A 7381-nucleotide genomic window follows, 5' to 3' on the forward strand; every position below is an offset into this window, starting at 1 on the left:
CATCACTAACAATAAATCTTTATCTGCCTTCCTTGTGAATTTGTGGCTGTGGAGTCTTGGAGGAGAGACTGTAACCATTTTAAGAACTAACTGTGAGTTTGAAATTTGAAATGTCCCTTGTGAGATGGGTAACTTTGGTAGAGGAAAAAAATATGCAGAGTTAATCATTAGCATTAACTGCTGGTCACATTTACATGGGAACTGCACTCATGAATATCACTATGCACTAAGTTGTAGCTTTTTTGTTTTGAGACAAGGTGTCCCAGTGTTGCTCAGCCTGGTTTCTGACTTCTGGCCTCAAATGCTCCTACCACTTCAGTCTCCCAACTAGCTGTGGGGAGGCCACCTTGTATCTGTTTTGGAACTGCAAGCAGACCCTGAGGATGGCAGTCAAGTTCTCTGTGTTAAGGTAAAAGAGACTTTCTCATTTCTCATGCCAGATTTAAGAAATACCTTGACTCTGTTTCCCAGTGCTGGTGCAAGTACCCTGAGCTTCATGGAGGACTGGGCGGTGGTAAGCCTGAGTCTCCTTTGTGGTCTCAGATGAGGCATTTAGGGCCACGAAGAAGCATTCTCCTCTCTCTGAATACTGGGCTACTTTTCTGTGTTTTCCTTTTATCAGAACTCATTGTACTTTTGCAAAGCTAGGCCCCCTCCTTTTCCCTTTCCTTATGTCATATTGAGAGTGCTGCATTTTTCTAAATTGTCTAACCAGGCAGAGCAATTAGTGCCCAAGGAGACAGGAGGTTGACTGCCTGGCAGGATGAACGGTTTTCTTGGGAACCGCGTTGAAAGCATGGTACGGAGTGAGGAAATTTGCCAGAGCTCTTGTTTGGTGCTGGCCCTCCTGTTTGGCTCCACACAAGCTGTTTATGCTTGCTGATGCTCTAATAAACAGCCCCTTTCATGGAGTGAATCTTGAAATAGTTTCATTCCCAGCATGAGCTCCTGTCACCAGCCAGACGCCAAGCTAAGCAGGGCATCAGGAGAGTCATGGTCTTCTCTGTGGTTCAGTCGTAAATGGACACACTTCTCGGTCACTCCTGGGAGGAAGATTTCACCAGCCTTTCAGTCTTCCAATATTTAACAGTTGGCCAAAAGGTCAGATTCTGTTTTGGACACTGGGGTTGCAGTGAGGGATAAGACACACAGGTCCTATTTCTCCTGGGGGTTGCATTCTAGTGAGTCATCAGACAGTAAACAGATAAAGGAACACACAGTGTGTCAGGTGCCGAGAAGGGTATGTGGGGAATTTTATCAGCCTGCTGTGATGGTGAACTTCTGTCACTCATGGGGCGATCCGGGAAAGTGTCTCTAAGATGACATCTCAATAAGACCTTAGACTGGTATGTCGGGAAGAGGGCTGAGGATTGCCAGGCCAAGGGATCAAGGACAAGCAAAGAGAAGATTGGTGGGTTTAATAAACAGAAAACCAGGAAGAAGGGAGCCTGGGTAGGGTTTAATGAGTAAGTGGGTGTGGTGTGAGATGAGGTTCCATAGGTAGGCAGGGCCAGGTCACAAAAGGCCTGGAAAGCTAGAATAAGTGGCGTGGGTTGTATTGTAAGAGTCATAGAAAGCTACCAGAGGACTGTGAGCAGAAGAGTGCTCCATTGTGATTCGTGTTTTAAAGTACTGCTGTGCCGTTTGAATGCTCACCTTATTGTAGGACAACAGAGGAAGCAAAGGGCTCAGTCCCACTAGGTGCTCCCACTTCACATGTGAGCCACAAAAGGTGTCCCCAAGTCACCCATACTTTTGCCCAGGCTACTACAAATTTAGGGGTCTCCATGACCCTTCCTCAGGTTTAAAAACTTGCTGAGATGATACTCAGAATGCAGATAAATGCTAATCTTCCCAATGCAGTTAGTTATAATGATATTAATGAGCAGTCAGATAAAAAGGAGTATATGTAGGGAGATGTCCAGAAGGTCCTGTGGCAGAAGCCTCTGTCTCCCAGCATGAGGATATGCTCACCCATTCAGAAACTGCCTTAGCCTCTTCCTTTCCGTGGCTCTTCAGGTTACATTGTGGAGGCATGATTGATTAAGTTGGTGGTTATTGGCGATTGAGTGAAATGTCCAGCCCCATTTTTTCCCTCAGAGGTTGAGAGAGATGATGAAAGTTTTTATCCTTGAATCAAGTGCTTGTTTTTTCTGGTTACCAGACCAGTGCTCATCCTGAAGCAATCTAGGGGCCTTGCCAAGAGTCACCTCATTAACATAAATGAAAGAGACTCATTATAAATAACAAAAGACTCTCCCATCACTTAGGAAATTCCATGGGTCTTAGGAGCTCCATGCCAGGAACAGGAAAAAGGGCCTAATATACATTTCCACATGTATATCTGTGGGTAATTCTCAGCTTTCTTGCCTATCTAGTACCAAATTGTGCTGGTTGTCTTATTCATGTTCAACAACAGAGAAAAATGACAGTTTGTATCTTATTATTTCGATTTGTTTAGATTATTCTACAAAAAATTATCATTTTGTCCCTAGCATTTTTTAAGGGGAGGTAAGTACATACTGGAAAGACGGAATAGGATTGGAAGCATGAGTTGACCTGTTTAGAAATTTCAAACGGACTGGTAGTGACATGCTCACTGAACAAAGGATGAAAGGAAAACTGTGTTAGAGGGAGTGAATGTATGCCCAAGTGCATGGGGCTGATCTCAGTCCCGGTTCCACAGGTGTTAGAGGGACTTCCTTAGTAAAATTCTGATCTGGGGGATGGTTTCCATTTTCTTGAGCTTAACTGATGTGATGTGAGCCAAGCTTTGCAGTAGGCTGACCAGCAGAGGCACCTGAACTGGCTGCTAAGAGGGTAGGTAGAAGAGCAGCAGTTCCATCTTTGGACAGAGGGGGAGCTCATGGACACAATGGCTGCTGGGGCTGCAGGAGTGGATCACTCTCCTAAGGCTGGGGTGGGAACGTCCAGCAAAGCCTTTTGTGTCCCTCCTTTATGCTTTCATGGCCTTTCCATGCCTAGTTTTTTCATTAGGGATCCCCAAACTTTTTCATGTCTCCTACCACTTTTTCTAGCCTGGAAGAATTGCTTTCTCATGTTTGGTCTCTATCACTTCTTTTGCCAGAGATTTCCTTCTCTCTCAGTTTGCACAGCCCTTGGTGTAAACCCTATAGGGTTTTGCTTCAGTTTGGAAAAAAGGCTTTAGGAACTGAAAATCTATGGGCTACCGAACTCATGCAAATAGAATGTTTGGAAATGACACTGGGTTAAGTGAGGGAAGACATTAAGGGATTTTGGAAAGGAAAACACTGGAGGAGAAAATCATTTAATATCTCAAAAAGTATTAGCTTGACCTGTTCTGAAGCCAATATTTCTCTTTCAGCTACAAAATCTGCTTTTCCACCAATTTCTGAAAGAATAGCTCTTCCATGTTTTCAGTCATATTTTGGTAATGTTTTAAGTGATGGGCTGAAAGGCTGCCCAGATATCTGAGGAAGCTGTGAAGATGATTGAAGTAGCTTATAGTCATACAGAAGCTGGTAGGGAAGTATAAACAGTAGATGTCATTTAAAACTTTTCTCTTCCTATTGGCTGCCTTTTGCTCAAGTCATTGCCTTCTCTTAGAGACATCATCTAAAATTTCTGCATTGTTCTTTCTTTTGCAGTTCCATCTTTGGACAGAGGGGGAGCTCATGGACACAATGGCTGCTGGGGCTGCAGGAGTGGATCTCCACCCTGGGGTGTATGCACAGGCTCCAGTGTGAGGAATCCAGATGATCTGTTTGCATGTGAGAAGAAAATATTAGAATTTGCTGTTCTGTTTTTAATCCCATGTTTTCAATTTGTCTATTTTTTGATGTTATAATATTGGCACAGTGAACATGTGTATAATGCAAAAGTATAACTCAACAGAATAAATTATTTGGGGGCCTGGAGTTGTGGCTCAGTGGTAGAACACTTGCCTAGCAACATGTGAGGTACTGGGTTCAATTTTCAGTGCCACATAAATATAAATAAATAAAGACATTGTGTCGATCTACAACTTTAAAAAATTATCTGGGGCTACTGATGTAGAAATCTTGTAGGTTTGCATTTTCTTTTCTGAACCTGATTTCCTGAGTCCTTGGTCATCAAAGTCCAAATTGCTCATGAAAAGTGCTGATACTTGTTCCTCCACATTCCTAATTATGCACCAGTTGTTCTTGAGTTGGGCCCAAGTAATCTTCATTTTAAGGAGGTTCACAATGGTTCTTGAACAAATGTTAGAAAAGAACTCAAAGTTTTAATTTCTAGCAGCTCATAGAATCTCCATGTAAAACACAAGACCACATGATTTACCTGCAGGTTTTGACTAACTGAGGCAACTTGCCATGGATTCTGACCCTTGGCACAGGTCTTCTAAATGGAAGTGATGGTGGGCAATATGTTCTTGACCCCTGTTGTAGACTCCAGTAGTGGAATGAGATGGCTTGAGATATTTACTCTCTGTCATCATTCCAAGTCTCGTTCCTACCTCTCCTTCCATTGCTCATTGTTTTGTGAGCAAGCTGTGAACTCTCTGCACTTGTCACTTGTAATTATAAGCAGCGGGATAGTGACCTCAAATGATGCTTCCTTTGGCATTCTTTTCCTGCCCCAAAGCACAGTACTCCACATCTGGTAGATGGCCGTTAGCATCAAACCTCAACACTTAGATGTCGTTATATTCCCAGCAGCACCAGAGACAGGCATGCCCACAAATGACCTCAAGATATGGTCTTTTAAATATCACTTCTCTTAAGGTCAGACTGTGGATGAATTCAGGAAAAATGTCATACCATATGCTATAGATCTTGACCAGTATAATTTGCTCCATTTCTACCACGGGGATGAAAACCTTTGTGATTTAGCTGTAGATCCTCTTCTCCTGCCGAGGGAAGAAAATATGAGAAAAACCAATGATGGAGGGTCAGTTACATGGATAAGCACTCCTGGGGATATTCAAGTGAGACTGCAACCTCAGGCAATGATCTCACTTGGGATATTTAAGTTGATGCACACATCCTTCAGGTAGTAGGTGCAGACTTTCTAAGGTATGGGTGGAAGCCTGGAGAATTATAATGGGTTCAGATTCTAGAAACTCAGTTTCCATATGTGTTTTCTTGGAAAATGATCTGCCTCAGAGAAAGTTCATGATGAATCGCAGCCATTATCCTTCCCACTTCTCCTTTCAAAATCCTATTTATTTTTGCCTTGTAAATAACAGCATGGCTTTCTTCATGTTGGTTTTCATCATGTGCTCTTATTTATAATGAATAAATATCAGGGAGGCCAAACTCAAAATACTATATAATGTTGGTATCAGAGAATTTTTTTCTTTTTAGCCACACCCTAAAATTATGCCTATTCATTTCAGTAAAAAATGCACCTCCAAAATGTCTTGCTTGTTATTACTTATTAATTACCTAAATGCATTATATATTTATGTTATTTTAATCAATCATGGACTAACAATAATATAATTGATTTCTAAAATACCTTCCCCCTTAAAATTTAATACTTAGAACTGTCTGAACACAGTGACCTAAACACTGTAGGAACCTAAAATCATCAACACCTGCCTGTTCACTTTTGATGGGGTGATCCATAGAAGTCATTGAAGCATAAAAATATATCACCTTATGGTAAATAGTATGGGAAAGGGAAACAAAAATGTGATTTTAAGAAGAAAGGGAATACTGTGAAATCTCTTTTACAAAAGAGCTAATATGTGTATTTGAAATATGGCTGATGGTAGAAATCAAATTGCTGATTTTTAATTTAATTGTAATTTCAAAATATCAAAATTTAAATACATGATAGAAATTATATTCTTTGCAACCATTAAAATATGCAATAAAGAATTTTAGATGTAAACTTAAAATGTGTTAAATAATCAAAAGTCAGAAGTTATAAACCCTTGTTAACAACTTTTAGAGTCGCTGTTGCAGGCATAAGTAATATGCATATTTTTTCTTTCAATTGGCTCTCTGATTTTAGTCTATTGGAATGTTTAAAATTACTCTCATGAATCTTTAGTTCTATCAGGATAGGGTGACTTGAGCACTTTCAAATGCTAAAAGGAGCTAGTAAAGATGAATCCAAGGGAGATATAGAGGAGATGAGGAGTACATTGAAGAACAAAGGGTAATGGTGGACCATAATCTTGGAGGAGGGAAGAGAGGTCAGGAGGGAACACAGGGAAATGGAAACTAGCATGAATGCAAAGGGGTGCCCCTTTTTTTCAGTTGTTGTTGGGAAGAAAATGAGAATAAACGTGGATGTAACCAAGTTTGATGGTGATGGTGGAAGGTGGGGGTGATTGTTTAGTTGGGATGATGTAAACTCAATGTTTTTGCTGAAGGAAGAAGTATTTGTTTTTTAATGGGGTGGTGAAGGAGACAGGAATTGGATAGTTGGCATGTACCATGTTGAGATTTTGAGTTGCTTCCATTAGGATGGGAGAAGAATTTGTAGGTATTGGGCTTCCACTTTGATAATTTTTATTCAATTTTGCTTGTGGGAAAGAATCCTGCTGATTTGCTATTCTTTTCTCTAAACTGCTGATCTCTAAACATGCTTACAGAAGTTGATTCTCTCAGGATTTAGAGAACTTCACTGTTTTCCTGTTCTTCTTTCTGTTACAACAGGAAGAAGAAAATCTAGAGTCTAGTTTGTGTCTGATATGTATTCTGTACTGTGACTAACCCAAATCCTTCTCTGAGGCTCTCTGATTCCAGAGCCCTTGGGGCTCTGCATTCATCTATTTGAATTCAAGAATTGGTAAACCCTCAAGCTAAGAAATGCAGCAGAAGAAGGCTGATAGGCCCATAGGCAGAGCCCAAGCTAACACCTGGTGTCTCTAAGCGCTGGCTGCATCAATTGCTTTAATATTTAAATTGTCTAATATTTAAAATGCCTAACAGACTGTGTCCCCCACATTTGCTTCCACCCCTTAGCCTCTGAAACATCATCATGTAACATCCTTGCCCTTGTTTTTTTTTTTTTTTTTTTTTTAGGTCTTTGAGTGAGCTGACCATAGACTGAGCCTCTGAAGCTGTGATCCCAGAATAAACTCTTCTTCCTCTAAGTTGTTCCTGACTTGGTCTCATTCTTTTCTGCTTTATTTTCAGCACTTCGGACAGGGTCTTGCACATAGGTGGTGCTCAATAAATACCTGTTGAGAAAAATTGTGTGAATAAATGAGTGAAGTTGACCTCCTTTGTATTTTGAGTTATTTCTTTCTTAAAGCAGTGGAAGTTGCTTGAGTAAGGGAAAGAGCTTTGGGACCAGAGATCCCCTCCCCAAACTGCATAATATCTGACAATGTTGGACCATGATATGTATGTGCAGGTGATAGCTACAATAAATGTGTACATGGACTATGAGAATGGAGTTG

General features: G+C 40.8%; 1 long non-coding RNA gene across 1 annotated transcript; it reads left to right on the forward strand.

Annotated features, from left to right (window-relative positions):
* The first annotated feature begins 201 nt into the window (after positions 1–201).
* Positions 202–7072, forward strand: LOC120885463 (uncharacterized). The gene is made up of 3 exons (XR_005728102.2): positions 202–409; positions 3630–3752; positions 7002–7072. It is a non-coding gene; the product is annotated as an uncharacterized LOC120885463 (long non-coding RNA).
* Positions 7073–7381: the final 309 nt, after the last annotated feature.

This window comes from Ictidomys tridecemlineatus, chromosome 1 (genome assembly GCF_052094955.1).
Source record: "Ictidomys tridecemlineatus isolate mIctTri1 chromosome 1, mIctTri1.hap1, whole genome shotgun sequence".
Lineage (NCBI taxonomy): Eukaryota > Metazoa > Chordata > Mammalia > Rodentia > Sciuridae > Ictidomys > Ictidomys tridecemlineatus.